Genomic DNA, 19,223 nt, shown 5'->3' with positions numbered 1-19,223 from the left:
TGCTTTGAGCTGTTCTCAAGAGATATGAATTCTAGTGAACAAATCCTTTTACAGTGGCTAAAAAAAGTTCAGGTTTTTACCTCTGATCACCAGATACTCAGCAAATAAACCTCTGCTGCAGCATCCTTCTGCTACAGAGCTTGGTGAAATTCTTTTGAAGCATTGCATTTCTGTTGGCTTTTTGTACTTTAAAAGTTTAGTGAAGGACTGAAGGTGTGTTTTTGGCCTGAATTCTTTTTTGTTCCATAACAAGCTAAAGTTTAATACCTCATATCCAGTTTTCCGTGATGTAAGAAATATAATGACCTCTTTTAAAGATTTTGCTGTCATTGCTTAAATTCCATATATCCCTCCCAGTTAGAACACTCTGCATAAACTATAGATAGGTATGATAATAATGATAATAATATCATATAAAAACATGAATTTATATATATATATAAATATATATATTTTTATAAATATATATATATATAAATATATATATATATATATATATATAATGCATGCTTACAGATTAAGAAAATTTGGCTTATCCAGCAATTCATGAAAATAATAGACCCGAATTAAAATGTAGTGCTTTATGGTCGTTCCAAATAAAAGTAGCATACCAGCTTTTGCTGTAGCATGGTTTGAATAAGCATGAGGATATACAGTCTATGGATAGCTGTTTGCAAGCACAACAAGCTGTGACCATGTAGCCCAATAATAAGTATTGCCATGGCTATTAACAGGCCATAAGCTTTGTATTGAATTTGCAAGGCATCAGGAATGAGGCTTGTCAGGCTTGCTCTGTCTGAACTTTACTTGAACTGCCTTGCAGATTTGTTTCACTTTGTTTCACTGTGACAACAATTTATCTATTTCACCAGGTATTTATGGCTAATTTATTTTATTTGTGTTTATCTTTATGTGGTACAAGCATAGTTTTATAGAGAGTAACAAGCAGTTATTCTGTACAGAATGAGATATTTACAACTCTAATACAAGGAGGTAGAGAAATATACAATGGCAGGGACCTTGAGAAGTGGAGACAAAGTATGTGGCATAGAGGAGCACAAGCATGGGATGATAAGGGATGAGGCACATACACATTTATGTAAGATTTAAATACATAAATGTCTTGTTTAAAAATATTGTCACTTCAGATTTTTTATTTCACTGTGTGAAAACTTTTTTTTTCCAAACCAAAGTTGTTGATATGATGTTAGGAATGGATGTTATCATTTTCTCTTTCATGGTAAAGTAGGTACGATAAAAAATTAATCCAACAAAAATGTTCCAACTAGTTCTGTTACAAAGGTTTCCAATCAGATACTAAGCTATCATTTATTTCCCAGATGTCATCTATGAATGTAGATCCTCAAGTGTAAGTAAATAAATGAAGTGTAACAGAACAAAAGAAAAATAAGCCAAAGTCTTTCTTTCCCTTTAAGCCTGATAACTACTACTTTTGGTGAAACACAATTTTTCAAGTATTTGCAGTGATATAGTCTCATTACAGAGGAATGTAACAACAACAAAAAATGCTTGAGCATCCAAACAAACAAACAAAAAACCCATAAAGAATAATTAAAAGAGATTAATGAGGAACTAAAAAAAAAGCCTTCATTTTTAGACAATTACCTCTACATTTACAATTTAAATTATAGAGGTTTTGGTGCTTCTTTAGAACGTAAGACATTATAATGGAGAAATAGTAAAAATGAAGAAAGAACACAAGAATAGTGATTTTCTTTAATGTTTCTTGAAGTATTTTTTTTAGAAATCAAATTTCCGTATGGTCTTCTGTGAGCTGTGAAAATGATGGTGTAACATGGGTAAAAAATAAAGAAAAACAGAGATAAGACACAGTTTTGAACTATGGGGTTTTCTTAAACTGTGCTAGGGATGTAGATGAAACACATGTGCCGATTATGTGCACCAGTATTATAAATTAGAAGTAGATGAGAACCCATATTATATGGTCAATATGCTTCTTTGGAATGGTGTAAAATGATTATGTTGTGTAGTTGAGACTAAGTTTTTAAAAGAATCTTCCAAAATAGGCAGATGGACATCCTTTCCAAAAACCATGATGATTACTCTATACTCACAGTGATCCATGGTAATCTAGTATTTTTACTCTAGGCGGTTTATAAAGCTACAACAAAACTGGATAGAAAGTATTTCAGGTACGTAAAATTGTTAGGTTTTTTGGAAATCTTAGAATCTCCACTGTTAATAAATATCATCAGCTAATAACTATAACATTGGTGAGGTGATAACCTCATGTTACATCCTCTGCAGAAATAGGATGGTACAATGTAGAATTCATGAGGCCTGTCATAAATGCCTTTCTGAAGGATACTGATCTCATCTATATGAGATCACACAGTAATGTATTTTTTTACCTATGTAAATAGGTAAAATTTGCAGGGTAATTTCAATGCCCTGGAAAGTTGACAGTGGTCTACCATGGCTGCACATGACTTTGTATGACCTCTAGTACCCATATGATCTCTAGAAATTAAACATACCCAGATATAAAACATAATGCCACAGAATATCTTCTTAACGGTATGTCTCTTAGAAGACCTTGACCTTTTCTGATTACTCAGTATATTTTCACTCTGATAACTTCACAAGCTTCTGGGAATGCTTAAACTAGGTCAACATTTATGGAGACCCTACACTTAAAGCTTCTGGTTATGCTTAAGTAATCTAAGAAATTCAATAAGGTTACTACAGGATCTTATCTATGTTCAGCAGCTACAATGTGAAGTTTACATTTAAATTAATTTGGTTTTGGTTAATTTGCCTACATGCAGTATAATAACAACAGGAGGGTGCTGTAGGAATCTCAAATCTATTGCAGTCTGAGTCTTATTCAAAAACAATATTGTATAATCCTTACTGCAAAATATTTTTATTTTCAGGGATGTATTTTCAAAGATAGTTTTAAAAAAACTTATCTTAAAAAAGATCCCTTGGTGAATATGCCTCTTTTTTTTTTTTCTTTTTTTTTTTTTTTTGCATGACAGGACACCAGCCATATAGTCTATATGCAAGTGTTCTGCTATATGGCATCCATTTCCTAGTTAAGCAAAAAGAAGTAGGGACAAGACTCAGAGTTTTTTAAGGATTTGATTCTTCAGTAAACAGTGTAGGGTACGGCTTTTCAAGAAATTCAATGACATTCACATTAAATCCAAACCAGAATATTGAAAAGTACCTTGAAATGATTTGAAAACATAAATGTCTTTGAAGTGGATGGACTGAAAGAGAGTTGAATTCCAGACTCTTTTGGAAAACTTTATCTGTTACTTCTACATCTCTACATTACAAGTCTGAGTTTAAAGAAATTGTGGAAATCGTTTCTTCTGTTTTGTTATATTAATGATCCTTTTTTTGTATCCAAAGGTTTAATGAAGAGCAGCTTGGTTCATAAATAACTAATTTTGCATTCTTCCTCACTGAATCTCAGTTATATGCTTTTTGTACAATACAAAAGCATGATGCAGTAATATAATGAGAAAAGCATTAATAATTACACAGATGACAAGAAGAAGAAAAGAAAATACCTGGTGCAATACAAAATGATTTTTTTTAAAAAAAATTACGTAATGGAATGCATCCAATTGCATAAAAAATATGCAAACAAAATTTGTTTAAACTACAAAGGGAGAGTCAAAAACAATAGTAATGAATTCATTAAAAATTAGTTATTAAATTGAATAAAAGGCAAGAGATAATCTAGTTACTGAGAGATTGATTTTATACAGTTTTATTCAAATTCCACATAAATGCTTTTAATTATTTTGTCCCAAATTTCTTTGCACAACTCTGAAAAAAGTAGGACTGCATGTACCTTATTTTTGTCAGTACCAAAGCTCTCATTACCCTGGTAAGAATTTGATTTTAGTTTCCTGTAGTTTCTTTAATCACTTTTCTTGTACAGGCCTGGCTTGTGAGCTCTTTCACTGTAATTCATTTATGTGGAGTAAAAACAACGCATAGGGGTGTACAAAACATTTAAGGAAAATAAAAATATAATTAAGCCCAATCCTCAATAGTCCAAAACAGTCTGATAGCTCTGTTATAGTCATTGGCCAAAGAATTATTTGTAATATGCTCCAAGGGTCTATGAATCTTTGTACAATTTCTACCTGTAGTGCTGCGTATCAGTTTTCAAGTTTACATCCACAAGTAGGATAGTTCAAGTTTTACCATAGTCTTTAAGGGGTGTACCCCTAGTCCTTAGTTTTACCATCCTATTCAACACTCTACTGTCTATTCCTCATATTCGTCTTCCTGACACTCCATTCTTTATGACCTTTTTCCCAGCTATTTACCTTTGCCTATCAGTTTGGGATATTCTATAATGTAAATTTTAGGAGCTTCTCCTGTAATAAGCCTACTCTCTTCCTATGAAGCAGAAAGTTAAAAAAAAAAACCCACAACTCAAACTCATTAATTAATAACATATATACAAGAATTAAATTTTGCAACCAAGTGCATATTAGAAATAGTTCCTCAGTTTTTAGCAGCTTTTTGTATAAGCTCTAATCTTTGTCCTTCCAGTAGCTATGCTCCTGGGAGGCTTGCGAAAATACCATAGAGAAAAAAGTGTTTCTTTTATTCTTAAATAATAATGGTCTGAATCCTTCCACTTGTTATGCTTAATTCTTCTACCATAAAGAAAAATCAGCAAGTATAATCTTTTGTTTTAATCTTCTCTTTTAAGAAGCAAACATTGAAAAGACAGTGAATCAAATAGGCAAAGATCACCCTATTTTAATTTAATACTGTTATAGTGCTGTTCAGTAGTTCAGTCCCAAATCTGAGAATGTATGAGACTGAAGATGGCATATCGTTACATAGCAAATGTCAGTAGATGTATTTTATAGAGTTTTAAGGAATTTTGTAATAAGAATGCTTCATAAAATGATTTATCAGTGCAGCAAAATAACAAGGAATTTCTCAGATTTTATCAGGACACAGAAAACTCCTAAGTTTATGAACACCTACAAAATACCAAGGATCCTGGCCTTTTTAAATCTTAGTGTGGCAACTAATTGTACTTTGGAATATTTTCAAAACTCCTTTAGTTAAAACCCCTTTAGGAGTCCTTAAAGAGAACAACAGGATGGTTAGTATGAAAATAAAAGATCATCTTTTCTTGATGAGAGCAAATTATTTTGTATTTTGAATACAAAAAAATGGTAAATGTAGTTTGCTTGAAAAGTAAGAGATACATGGGAATAGCTGACTTTCTGGTCTCTAGCAGTTATTAAAAAAAAAGTAGAAAATTGTTTGAATAAATGTAAGTGAAAAAAACCTGCAACATTCCTTTTAATGAAAAAGTAAATTGAATAAAATTTAAGTGGAAACTCTTCTACTTAAATAAAATATTTTATTTTGATTTTTAAGTATTCTTGGTTTATGTGGGTTTTAAAGTTTTCTAGAAATAAGAACATTTTTAATCATTTAAATATTTTTGAAGATAGGATTGCAAAACATTCTTTGTTCTCTCTGTCCACAAGTGGCTGCAGGAACAAATGAGTGTATAATCCTGGTTCAGAAAAGCACTTGTTAAGAATGTTCCTTGCTTAAAAATAAACATGTGAGATCTATGTGCCACACCAGATCAGAATCTAATGCATCATAAATATGTGTGGTATTTTGAAAGTCAGCAGGAGTTAAGCTCTTAATTCAGTTAAGTGCTTTTGTAAAACCAGTGCCTATATGCATCCCTAGCTCCATGGGAATGTTAGAAAAAAAAAAAGTCTTTTATATCCTGCTATTTAGTTGACACAAAAATGGGTTGCAAATATTATTTAAAATAACAAAATTAGGTTGCTTGCACAATAAAGTATGACACATTTACCAATAGGTCTCCAACACAGAGCACTCAACCTTTATCAGCACCAGGGAACAAGTTCTTATAAGGATGGTAGAGTGTAAACAACCAGCAGAATTCCCTTGCTATGAAGTAAAGGCTATTTTAAAATCTACAATTTAGGTCAAAAAGTTGTCTTTTGGTGGGAGGATGAAGTACGAGAAGAAAAGAGGTTACGGTATCTGTACCTGAAACTACAGTTGTTTAAATATAGCTTTATTCTTATACTGCTTTTGCCAGGTTACTTGCACAGTCATATAAGGTAACATTCATCTTTGCGAAGGGCAAAAAAAAAAGAGTGAAATCCACAAAGACCCCCTTGCTTTCTTCCTTTGCAAAAGAGAATGAAGAAAAAAAAATACAGGGTCTTCATTTGACAACTCTGTGCATGTTTATTTACTTTTGACAGATGTTAAATGTCTTGATAATAACTTTTTAAGTTAAGTTTGCTTTTGCTTGCTTTTTTTCTCCTTTGCACTTCTTTTAAATTTGGAACATGTTAGAATCATGTACAATGATTGCTACTGCAACAGAGGGATCAGAACAGGAAACGGAGTTGTGTGGTTGAAAAGAGCAACAAAAATGTCCACGCCGGCAAATTCCTTCAAACAGATTTAGGACTTTATAAAATATGCAGAAATTGAATGGGGGATCAGTTAACCATTTTAACATTAACCTTTCCTCTAGCTATTCTTTCAAAAGAGTTTATCCTTGCCAAAAAAAATGTGTATAGTCACCTATAGTAATAAGTACCTTCTTGGAGGTTTGCATGTTTTTGATATAATGCAGCGCAGTAAAGTAATGATAAATCGCATGCAAGTTCCAGACACCTTCAGTGCACCTTCAGCCTGATCTGCAGTGCTCAAGCTGTGGTACTCTGAGTCCCTTCTGGACAGAGCTGCCAATTATGCTAAACCATGTGAACGGCTTAGTGACACAGACAGATGTTCACAGAGAATGAGACAGAGACCACCAAACTCACTCATTTGTGAATTTAACAGGATTTGAACATAGGTCTCCAGTGTGAAAGACTAGTTCATTAATCTGGTAGTTTCTTTCAGTTGTATTTTTATAAGATATTTTAGTAAACAAAAAATCTCAACCCCTTACTATTGCTGCCAACAAACCAAAGCAAGCACACTTAGCCTCATTCCAGCTTTCAAACTCTGCATCCTTCTTTATGATTTTGTGTAAATTCAGAAAACAGACTTTCATACTAAGCTCTGAACTATGTTTCTCAAATCTTTCAGTGGGAGAGAAACATGACAGTGAGGTTTAAATACAATAGTTTTAACAGGAAGAGAAACTCGGGAAAAGGAAGTACCTTAATGCAAAAACTGAAATACAGGAACACAAGAACTGAACAGCCTACAAAAATTACGCAACAAAAGTTATTCAGGTGATAAATATTTACATAGGTCTGATTTTCACTCAAATAAGAAACCCAACAAGGTTCTTGATAACTACAGTAAGACAAAAAAGCATTAAAAATGTTTTATTTGTGTCGCTGGTAAGGCCATAGACATAAAATTGAACAAAACAGTAGCAGGGATACATATAACTGAGCTAAAATATACAATCACTGTACTTTTAAAAATTATTTTTAGTGCAGCCTTGTTCTGTTTCATGTAATAATGCATTTTATTTGGTTATAGTACCGTTTGTTTGACATGACTTTCTGAACTAAACCGTTTTCCCCCAAAAGCTTACCCAACCATCCTTATTGAGGTTTTTTGGCTTTTATGAGACAGTCTATAACACATATTGAAAAAAAAAAAAAGTTGAGATTTTCATATACTCCTTTTTAATAATTATTTTGCTTGATATATTGCAGAGCAAGTAACCTACATGTTCCATTTCCTGAGACAAAGCTGAGGCAAAACCCAGAGAAGAACTTAAATCCAGCAATGGTGAGCAATATCTAGTTTTCAGATAATTGTAAGCATAACACTGAAGCTGGACTAAATCATCCAGGGATGATTTTATCTTCCAGGAATACTTCTTGGCTCTTCTAGACTTATGCACAACAGTTAACCTGTATGCAAACTTGTATTTGAGGTTGGAGTGCATTTGCTCTTTAAGGAAAATTTAGGTGTTCCTCGGAGGCCTAGGAGAATCTATATAGGTCTAAATTGTGTCTATATTTGTGGAAAGTTAAGCACGTAGAAATGAGATCCAAAAAAATTTTGAATCTTCAGCAGGGAGCTACCTAAATTAGTGAATACAAATTGAAAAGGAATGTCTCCTACATCATTTTCCACTGCAGGATTTTTCTTCCACCAGCAGTAAAGATTCAAAAGGCTGAACTTTCTACTTGAACTACAAGTCTGTACCTTTTTTATATATTGTAGTTACAAAGGAGGTTATTAAGTAATTCAGTAATCATAGTATTAACCCCTATTTCAAAAAACAAAGAAAAATTAAGAAATTCCGAGAAACAGTATTTGAACATCTCTTACCTCCCAATGAAGACTTCCAGTCAGTAGTGGGGAATAATTGCTCTGTGTATCGTGCTGGACTCCTGTATTTTGAATAGAATATCCAATAAGGTAGAGAGAGACTTCATGACACAGTCATCATGTTATTTCCTCGAAGAAGGGAGACATGGACTCCAAACCATCCTTCAATAGTCCTTCAAAATTTACATTAGATGCAGTTATTTGAGAAGAAATTTAATCCCTTAAGTTTCTGAATTTTTATCTAGTGACTGTAAGATTATGCTACCTGTTTTACTTTATCTCAAATAATTATTTATTATGGAATGAAAAATAAATAATTTAACTGGGAAAGACTGATAAAGAATCACCATAGATATTCCTATATACTGGAGTTATTTCACTAATTTACAGGAAAATGTAAATTTCAGCCTCCTCACACTGAATCTGTCCATTCTCAGATGAATGTTCCAAGTTACCAAACTAGTGAACACTGAGATGGTGAATGATTACTGTCTATAATTCATGGGGGTTTTTTTCATCAGCAGTTGCAGATATTCTGAGACTGACAGTAGGTATGCAACCCTGCAAGTGAGGTTGACAGAAGGAATCCCACATTTTTGCCCTTCAATTTAGTGACTTCCTGCTCAGCACTGAAAGACTTCAGTAACTGTAGTAATAAATAAATAAAAAGAATTATTAAAGAAAAATTAGATGTGCATTTGGTAGATGGCTGGCTTATCCAAAGCTAGGTGGCACTTAAACAAATGTCAAGCGTAGCCAGTTGGTTACATTATCTTTCTAATTTTTATTTCAAAACTACTTTTAACTTCAAATATTTAATTAAATATTAGTTTAGAAATTAAATTTCAGACTCAGTTTGATTTTTGGAAAAAAATTTAATGCACAAAAAATGAAGAACTGGCCTTTTCCCTTTTTCTCTCTTTTCATGTCACCAAAGAAATCTCTTAGGATTGGAAAACTATTTCCTGCTCATTTCTAGTTTAAAAATACATTCTTTAATGTTAATCCAATTTTCTCCACATATTTGCTAAAGAAATACTTCTTTCTTATGTAAGGACTCAGTCTCCTAGAACACAGTGTCAATGATAACTACAGACCGAGGGTAGGCAACAACTTATTTTCAGACACAAACGAAAGAATTATTGAAGCAAAAGAGTTATATACTGTATCTGGAAGGAATGCATTTACATACTTTCATTTCTAGAAAGGGCTTCTTGCTTTGAAATGGAAACAGTTTTCTAATTTAAAGTAGGTAATTACACACTCCATTAAACAAGTAATTAACAGATTACAATTTAAAAAAAAACCCTTGGAAATGAGCAATTCAGATGCTAAATGTGAAGCACACTGTTATAATTAGCATAATAATTTTTGAAATGGATTAACAAATACACAATGAAAATGAAAAATAAATCTATTTTCTCCATGCAAATCATATGCAACAAATAGCATTATATAAGCCAAACAATACCATAGTATAAGAAGAACCTAGTGCAAATACATCATGTTAAATTACTTTAAAAAAGTAAATAAATAACCTTTTAATTCCCTGAAGAAATAGCTAAAAGTTTTGGAAGATTACTATTACATATGCACCATGCTGGGAGCAATCGTTATGTGAAGAAAACAAAAGGTTGAATGCTGGTTTTTACAAGCAAATATGCTTCTTCTATTAACCTGATGATGCATTTGAAATTTTACCTACCGCTATTCTAAATATGAGGAAAAGCTACCATAATGCAGAAGTACTATCCGATACTTTATAGGATAGTGAAAAGACATGAATGGGTTCATGAACTAATTACTTCAGCTCCTTCACTCCAGCTAGCACATATTGGTCACCTGTCTATTATAGTAGACAGTACAAGATATGTACTTTTCAGTTGCTGCCTTGAAGCATTGTTAATTCTACTTCAAAATTAAGGAAATGGACTTTAACAGGAGCCACATCCTTTGTATATAGTCAGCTTTTTTCATCCTCTTTATAGTTCTCTGTTTTTGTTTGTTGAAAAGGTGCTAAATATCAACTGTAGACAAAAATTGATCCAGACAGAATCTAGTTTAACCTCTTTCCAAAGATGTTTAATTTAGCTGTTCTCTTAGATTCTTGTTTTAATTATAATTTTACTTCAAGAATAGCAAAAATTCTTCTACACTAACAATTCTTCTAACCTACAGGAAGATTTTAATTATTCAAACATTATTCTTAAATGTTCTTTCTTCCATAAAAGGGAAGAATTAGAATAAGTACTAATACAATTTTTCATTATTTTTATTAAATCAAAGGAATTATTGTAGGTTTTTTTATCAGAAAGAGAGCGGAATGAAACAAACAGTAAAGAAGAGCCTGCAAAACCAAAACTTTAGGAATATATTTTGAAAGAAATACAGAAAAAATATTAATGTTCTGTCACTTCCTTTTTTTCATTTTATTTGCTATGAATTCCTGAATCCAGCAACTGGCAGCCCAATCTTACTTAGTTTATAGGACCTGACAATCAGAGCCCATGGCAGTATGGCTGTACAGGAGCAATGTTTTGTTGAATGCATTAATGTCATGATAAACTGAATTATTCTCTTGCTAATGAACTTGACCTCTTCTGGTGTTATTGCTAGCCAGGGCAGTAGAGAAATTCAAATGTCCCAGAATCACTCAAGGCTTAATCTGCATTGAAACAGAGTGACTACAAAAAAATTTTAAAATTGAAGTATTGTATAATACTGTGTCAAATGCAGTATCTATGAGTAAAGACGACTGCAAATCTTACAAAAGGGAATTGTTATAGGGCAAATATGATATGACACATCAACATGATGGGTTACTCCCATATACAGCACACTAGTTTCTTCCACTTTCATTTACCCCATGGTTGTTTTGATGAAGTACCAGCTCATATGGCTGGATGAAGAGAGGCATGAGATGGAATCAGAAGAGCAAAGGTGAGAATCAGCAATAATTGTAACTTTTTTTTTTTGACATGTCTGATGAGAAATGCCAATGCCTAATGGGCCAATGCCATAAACCTTCGTAAAGGTCACGAGAGTCAATAAATGGCATAGTTTATGAAAATAAGTAAATAAACCTTTCATTAGTTTATTTCTTACATGTGTCCTTTCCTTCCTTACCAGTCTTTCTTGGACGACTTTGACCATTTAAATATTATCATAGATGGTCCTCACTCCATGATCATGCATGAGATTAACGGCAATTTAAAAGTCTGTCTTTTCATTCTTCCAGGTATTCCTGAATGCTACAAAAGAAATGTGAGAATACATTTAGAGATGTATTCTCTTACTGTATTGTATCTCTTTCCTCTGTGAAGGAATGATTTGTATGAAATTATCATTTTTTACCAAGCTTCAGAAATCTTAAGACTCTGAAATGATGAGTAGTTGAAACTAATTTCATAATAAGTTGAATGTAACAAAGACAAAAGCCTGTATGTATATGCACATAAATGGCAGCAAGGGGCACTTTACTCAATAGACTCATAACATGTTGTAAAATGCCCAAAAAGGCAAACTCTTGGTAGTTTTGATTTTTTGTTGTTGTTGGTTTAAATCTGCAGATATAATTCTGGACTTGTTCCATTTATGTAGCTTTCTTATTTACTAATGTTCCCTTTCTCAACAAGTATAGAAAACTATTATGGAAAATTATTAAATTGATTATGTTTATTAAATTATTATTAAAATAATCTATTTTATAGAGTAATTTAATTTCTGAGAATTTAGCAGAAAATTTTGAGGGAAAAAATCTTATTCTCAAATAATTTCTTTCCAAATATATGTTTTAATAATGCATAAAAGACAATTCTTTTTCTAGTTATTTCAGGTATAGTTTTATTGGACCTGGAACTTTTGCTCCTGAAAAGAGAGATATTTGAACATTAAGTATAGATCTCCCTAAAACTATGACCCATGTATCTTCAGCAGCAAATAAATGTCCAAACTTCCTAGTGTTTCTATAGAAATTAAAAAATCGATTTTATTATTTACATTTGAGTTATTGATTTTGATTTCCATCGTATTTAAAAAAATGAAAAAATCTTGATAACAGAACCATCAGACTAGGAATGAAGTAGATAGGAGCATAAGTGACTCTAATGGTCAGTCTTAGATGTTACAAAAGCTATTGCAGGCAAAATTTTAATCTAGAAAAGTGCTGTACACAGCCAGCAATTCTGATCCTCTTTCAGCACCTGTCAAAGCCAAATCCCTCTCACTTTCTATCTGTGGATTATTTTTTTATGATTAGTCCTCCTTTCAATGTCATACTTTGCAGTATAATAATCAAGATGTGGGTGCAAAACCACATCAAGAAACACTAGCTACAACAGATAACAAAAAATAATAATTTTAGAAGATAAACCAATGCAAATCACATTGCATAGAATCTGGATATCTTTCAATACCCATTTCCTCTGTGAAAACAAAGTAACATTAATAATTGAGCCTTGTTATAGACTTCAGTGTAACACAGGCTTGGTTCACTGCCTGAGGAAGTAGTTTTGGAAGCTCAGAATGTAAAGATAGCTTTCGGAAGAACTTCCACAGTTTTCCTGTTCAAGCAAAAGCAAATAGTTTCTAATAAAGACAGGTAAGGGAACTAACGTTCTTCTCTTTCACTAAATTTGGAAATATTAGATGATAAAGGAGAAAATTCCTATTTTATTTTGTACATAACTTTTTTTCAAATAATATTCCTTTACATTTGAAATGAAATTGTAAAAGCTGTATAAGTAATTTATTTGTTAGAGCGGAAGAATAGTTCCATTTCCTAAAACCTGGCAATAGGAGAATGTTATATTCTTGGTAAATAGCATTTATCAATTTGAATGTGAAAATTAATTTGATTTAGATTTTGAAGAAACACACTGTGAAAACATTACAGGTAATGTCACAAAAATCATTATCAATGTATTTGAAAATAAACATTTAAAAATTCTATTATGTGTTTCCATATTTTCTTCTAAATCACACTAGCAGATAGCTCCCTCTTGCCAGAAGTAACCAATATCCAATGGATTCCCCGGGATCATCAATAGCCAACTTTAGGGTTGAAAGAGCTTTGCCTTTAACTCCAAAGTGACAGATCCTATATATTACATTCAGATTATTAATTATTCTGTCATTGTTGTGGCTTCCGCTGTAACAATTAGCTATCAGAAGTAAATATGTTTTACTACTATTGCCAGCTACTGCAAATTCTCAGTAACTTATGTACCGAAAGCACAACTTTGTTTCACAGAATATCCCACCAGAAACTCTGTTCCTTGTATTGGACACCAATATATCGTGTTGCATCTTCCAATGAGGTATCAGAATGTCATCTTTATTAAAGGCAGACACACAATATTACCCTACTAAGAAACTGAAGTAAACTTTCGTTTTACAAATGTCTGGCATCTCTTATTGCTTTCAGTCAGACTGCAGCCTCAGGTGACCTTAGCTGAGGTGTCTTCCTTAAAAATAGTCACTTCTTATAATTTTGCAATAAATTTTTAGTGTTGATCTAAGCAAAACTGCTCCGTTAAATGTTAATAAAATCTGCTGGATAATTTTATAGAAGTCTATTAATTTCGATTTAGATCTGTTAGGTAGGAAACTGGTGACCTGCTCTAGTTCTGCTAGCCAGCAAGGTGTGGCACAGCTCCTCTGCGCAAACCATAGCTACCTACTGCAGTGATAGTGCAGTAATTCTTCAGACTGCTGTAATAATAGGAAATGTAAGATATTTATAAAATGTGACTCGGGAGTACACATCTCATGACAAGATCCTGGGAGAGATACAAGCAAAATGTATTCATAGTCTATAGTGTATACCTGAGTCCATTGTTTGCATTGCTCTGCCAAAGAAAGTCAAGAGGAGTTAGGAAGGACTTTGACTCTGTGTCAAATAGACAGAAGCCTTCTGGATTTTGAGCTTCCTATATAATACAGTGTTTGATCTGCCTGCTGGGATCATCTGAGTGTCTTTCCATGCTCAATTCCCTTATGTGACTGAGGCTTCAACATTTTGAATATATTTAATATCTTGGAGGACCTACGTGCTTCCACATTTCTGAAGAATTTGAACTTAAACTAATGTATCTAGATGGCATTAATCACAAAATGGAGGGATCACAAGTAACAAATTGGATATTGAAATACCTTTTCTTGGTATTATACTCCAAGGATATATCTAACTTCAGGGTAGATGTACACTGAATGTAACACATAACAAGTTCTGGACTCCTAGAAGACACCACAGCCCCATCCGTCCTGTTTTCACATTCTGTGAAAACAAGAGTGTGAGGAAATGGAAGAACATGTATAGAACTGCATGCCTTGATATCATAGTGACACTGAAGCAGAATCAATAGAGGCAGACACCCAGAAATCAAAGCTGATGTGTAGTTTTAAGACACTGATATATAGTAAATTTTCTGTATGACATACAAAGTTCATGATGTCATATGACTGTAATCTTTACCTCATATGTTATCTCTTACTAACTCTTCAGGAGGAAGACAGCAAATGTTTGTTCCACATTTTATTTAAACAAATATAAAAATGACTAGTTGATTAGGGTGGTGTGTTAAGATGGAGAGGTATAATCTTAGTAACACATAAATCCTCATATTCTGAAGGGCTAGTATCCCAAGGAAAAATATTGAAACCCCAGTGTTCAGATATTAAAGCTATAACAGGTTACTTCCTTAACTAAAAAAAAATTACAGAACCACAAAATAGTTGAGGTTGGAAGAGACCTCTAGAGATTGTCTAGTCCACACATACTCCCCGCACTCAGGTAGGGTCACCAAGAGCAGGTTGCCCCAGACGGTGTCCAGTCAGGTTTTGAATATTTCTAAGGATGGAGACTCTACAACTTCTCTGGGCAACCTGCTCCAGTTCAACCAGTTTAAACGCAAAATTTATGCACATTGATAAGATCCCTGAGACTTCTCTAGGCTAAACAGTCCCAGCTCTCTCAGCCTCTGTTCATATGATAGACGCTCCAGTCCCTTAACCATCTTTGTGGGCCTTTGCTAGACTTGCTCCAGTATCTCCATGTTGGACATGTAAATCCATGTCTTTCTTGTCCTGAGGATCCCAGAACTGGACATAGCATTCAAGGTGCGTCTCACTGGTGCTGAGCAGAGAGGAAGGATCAACTCTCTCAACCTGCTGGCAGTACTCCTCTTAAAGCAGCCCAGGATACTGTTAGCTTTCTTTGCCACAAGAGCATGTTGTTGGCTCATATTCCACTTGCTGTCCACCAGGACCCCCAGGTCCTTCTCTTCAAAGCTGCTTTCCAGCTGGTTAGCCTGCAGCATATGCTAGTGCATAGGATTATTCCTCCTCAGGTGCAGGACACTACACTTCCCTTTGTTGAACCTGAAGAGGTTGCCTGTCAGCTCATTTCTCCAGCCTGTTCAGGTCCCTCTGAACGGCAGTACAACCATCTGGTGTTTCAGCCAATCCTCCCAGTTTTGTGTCATCAGCAAATTTGCTGAGGGTGTACTCTGTCCCATCATTCAGGTCATTAATGAGGATGTTAAACGGTACCAGACCCAGTGTGGACCCTGGGATACACCAGGAGTGACTGGCCTCCACCTGGATTTTATGCCACTGATCACAAACCTTTGAATCCAGCTGTCCATCCAGTTTTCAGTTCACCTCACTGTCTACTTATCTGGCCTGTACTTTTTCAGCTTTTTTATGATGATCTTATGAGAGACAGTGTTGAAAGCCTTACTAAAATCAAGGTAAACTATCCATTGCTCTCCCCTAATCAATGAAGCCAGTCATCTCATCATAAAAGGCTAATAGCGATTTCCAAATTTTTAAAGCATCAGTCACGGACAAATTTTACATGTCATTCAGACAACTCTACAGAGTTCACATCATTTTTGAACTAAGTATCTTATAAAGGAAAGAGAGCTCTGTGGAACTTTGTGGATGACATGCCATGCAGTCCTATAGTCCAAAAGTGCACAGTTTGTGAAATTTTCCTCTAAGTCTTTTCATTGCATATAATTTCTCATAGAGGAAAAATAGTATTTGTTTTACTACAATTCTTGTCTCCAAGAAGGAAAAGACAAAAATAAATACTTTTAGCAGTTCCATCTAGGCTTAACAAACTTACAGCTACAAAACGTAAAAGTTGTAAAAAATGTTCCTCAACTCTTTACGAAGCGAATGAGCATTGAGTAAGAAAATCTTGAACCTCCATTGCCTGACTCTCTGGAATGTCATTTATACCTGTACAAAGAAGGTGTAGAGTGTAGTTACACCAAAAGGCTCACCTATTCCAAGTACAAAGTAGCACTTTTTGGTCTTATTATGCGTAAAAAATTTATTTCAGAAAGATTTGAGTGAATCAGGTCAGAATTTTGGAAGAAGTTATAAATAACTTCTAAAATGTTTTCTTGATTTTCAAGAAAGATGGTAGAAGTATTTGTTGTAATGTTTTTCATTCCCAGTCTGAGACAAATTCTAAATATTTAATGTGTCACAGAAATACAAATTAAAGTACGTTAATAAAAATTATGCATACCTCACTAAAGTTCCCTGTAATAATAATTAGAGAAACAAAGTGACTGCCAGTATGCCACAGGGGACTTTCCATTTAGTACGCTTGAAGCTGTAGGCAAAGCTCTTGTTTATGAGAGCTGTATGGGAAATATTTTATATTTCAGAAAGTGCTGCATCTATTTATCTGTGATAGATTCAGTGACCAGGAGATCATTCTAAATGTGGCACGCATCAGCATATATTAAAAATGTTTGCTGGTCATACTTAGGTATGATGTACATTTCCTAAGTTTTCAGTGTTTCAGCAAAAGTGTCACACGGTACGCTGAAAAATCCCACATTACAATGATACTCATTAGTGCTACCTGTATATAATTGTTTTTCACATACCTCATCCATCCAGCTGTTAATATATCAGTGTTAGAAATAGGTTTGGAAGACTAATGATGTCAGCATCTTGATACAGAGGGCTGAAACAAACACATTGGCTATGATTCTCAGTGCTACCTAAGAGATGTGAATGATCAGTTCCCATTAATTAACATCCAAGTCCCCCGAGTGCCTGACTATCTCAGCTTTCATCTCCTCTGAATATTTCAGGAAACAGTATGAGCTTTGACACTGCAAAGGTCAGTATGTTTAAATGTTCATACATGGGATGTAAAATTCTTATGTTAACTGAAAAAAACTGTTAAAATACTATTAATACTATTAATATGCAAAAATGTTAACATACTTCAGAGATCTTAGGTATGCTTGTTAGCAATATTTAGAATTACTCTGACAGCTTTCATTACAGTTCCTCTCCCATTAATTTCTTTAAATATTTCCCCTCTAAAGAAATGCATTCAGCTATGTTATAATTAACTTGGTTGCCAAAAGATATTATATATCATCAGATGCTCACCGGCCTAAGGTAGTCAAAGAGTGGCAGTTGTATTGTTCAGTGTTTAATCAGGTCAAAGCTGTGGCAACTTTAATTATAGTTATTGTCAAGGCACTGCTTAATGCTTGCAACAAACCTTGTCATATGTCAGCTTTTGAATCTTTTCTCTTAGCCATGTATAAGTGAAAAGACTGTCCCTGTTAAATTTGACAAGCATGATTCTATAAGAAATATTGGTATATTGCTGCTTAAATTTGGGATGATTTGCACATATAGTGTGAGGATAGGAAGTGGGCAAACATATCTAGGCAAAATGGAAAAAAAAATCCTTACTCTTGTAGCTAACACAGAGGATAAGAAACCAGTGCAGAGAAACTGAGGCCAGCAAACTACAAAATCCTTTTTTTTAAAAAAAAAAAGCCAGTACATATAAAACATTATTTTAAAAGCAAAATGTTATCATATATAATTATAATATATCTATCTGAGTCATCACAATACACTAAGGATGTAGAACTGCCGTTCATACATCTGCCACCTGGCTCAACAAAATAACTAAGTCTAGTGGTACTTTGCCCTTTGTGTTTCCAATTTATAATTTCTTCTGGTTCTACATAAATATTACAGTTTACAACAATGTTTCAGTATTTTTTTCCACACTAACAGTTTGGCTTATTACCTATTTCCCTCCAGGTCTACCCACACTGTCTATATTCTGCTTGGATCCCAGGGTCCCATCTGAAGCAAACGAAGTAACTTCTTTCAAGGAAATGAACCGAAAGGATTGTTGGCTTCAGAATCTTCTCCCTGTAAATCTGCCACATCTTAAGGGTGGATCAGGTTTCATTCTCTCTGCTCGGGACAATCCTTCAACATTATTCTAGCATGTATCATAGCATACCACAGTGTGCCTCCATAAGCAATGGTTGAGATGTATGCATCCCACACTGTGAGTGTCATGTGATGAAAAACAAGAGGCAGTCTTATTATTTGTCTGGCAAGCTTATGTTTTGGTAAGGGGTGTTTGTTATAAGCAGAAACACCTAAAATGTGTTCAGAGTACAGAATAGCAAATTTAGAGATGAGGAGGCAAAGAAACTCCTTTGTCTGCTCAGTCTTTTGCTGCCGCTTCTTTGGGGATCCAGTAGCTGTGCTCTTTATATGATCTGAGTGGTGAGTTGAAGGGAGTAATCATGCCTCTCTACCTACTGGCTGTGCTGCCGTGTCAGGGAGCAGACCAGGAACTGAGCATGGTAGCAAGGGCAATGGGGGCATGAGCCTCGCCAGCAAGGGCCCTGTCCTGCTGTACCTGGGCAAGACAAGTTGGGCAGGCCCAGGGGTGGCAGATGGTGTCAGCCCAGAGGCAAGATCACCCCACAAGTTTGTGGTGATGATGCAGGTCTGGGTCAAGCCATGAAGTCAATCCACAGTTCAGGGTCAAGTCCAGCGGTGGTAACTGGTGTCAGAAACAGCCCAGC

General features: G+C 34.2%; 1 long non-coding RNA gene across 2 annotated transcripts in view; it reads right to left on the bottom strand.

Moving 5' to 3' along the window:
* Nucleotides 1–18,552, bottom strand: part of LOC140652122 (uncharacterized) — a 28,002-nt gene extending 9,450 nt beyond the window's left edge. For both annotated transcript variants that reach the window (XR_012042662.1, XR_012042661.1), the window contains exons 1-2: nt 18,425–18,552; nt 8,341–8,513 (exon numbers count right to left, since the gene is read on the bottom strand). This is a non-coding gene — a long non-coding RNA (uncharacterized lncRNA). The remainder of the gene's footprint in view (nt 1–8,340; nt 8,514–18,424) is intronic.
* Nucleotides 18,553–19,223: the final 671 nt, after the last annotated feature.

Source organism: Ciconia boyciana, chromosome 5 (assembly GCF_034638445.1).
Source record: "Ciconia boyciana chromosome 5, ASM3463844v1, whole genome shotgun sequence".
Taxonomy (NCBI): domain Eukaryota; kingdom Metazoa; phylum Chordata; class Aves; order Ciconiiformes; family Ciconiidae; genus Ciconia; species Ciconia boyciana.
The sequence above is the reverse complement of the archived record's forward strand: the minus strand, read 5'-3'. Positions and strand labels throughout refer to the sequence as shown.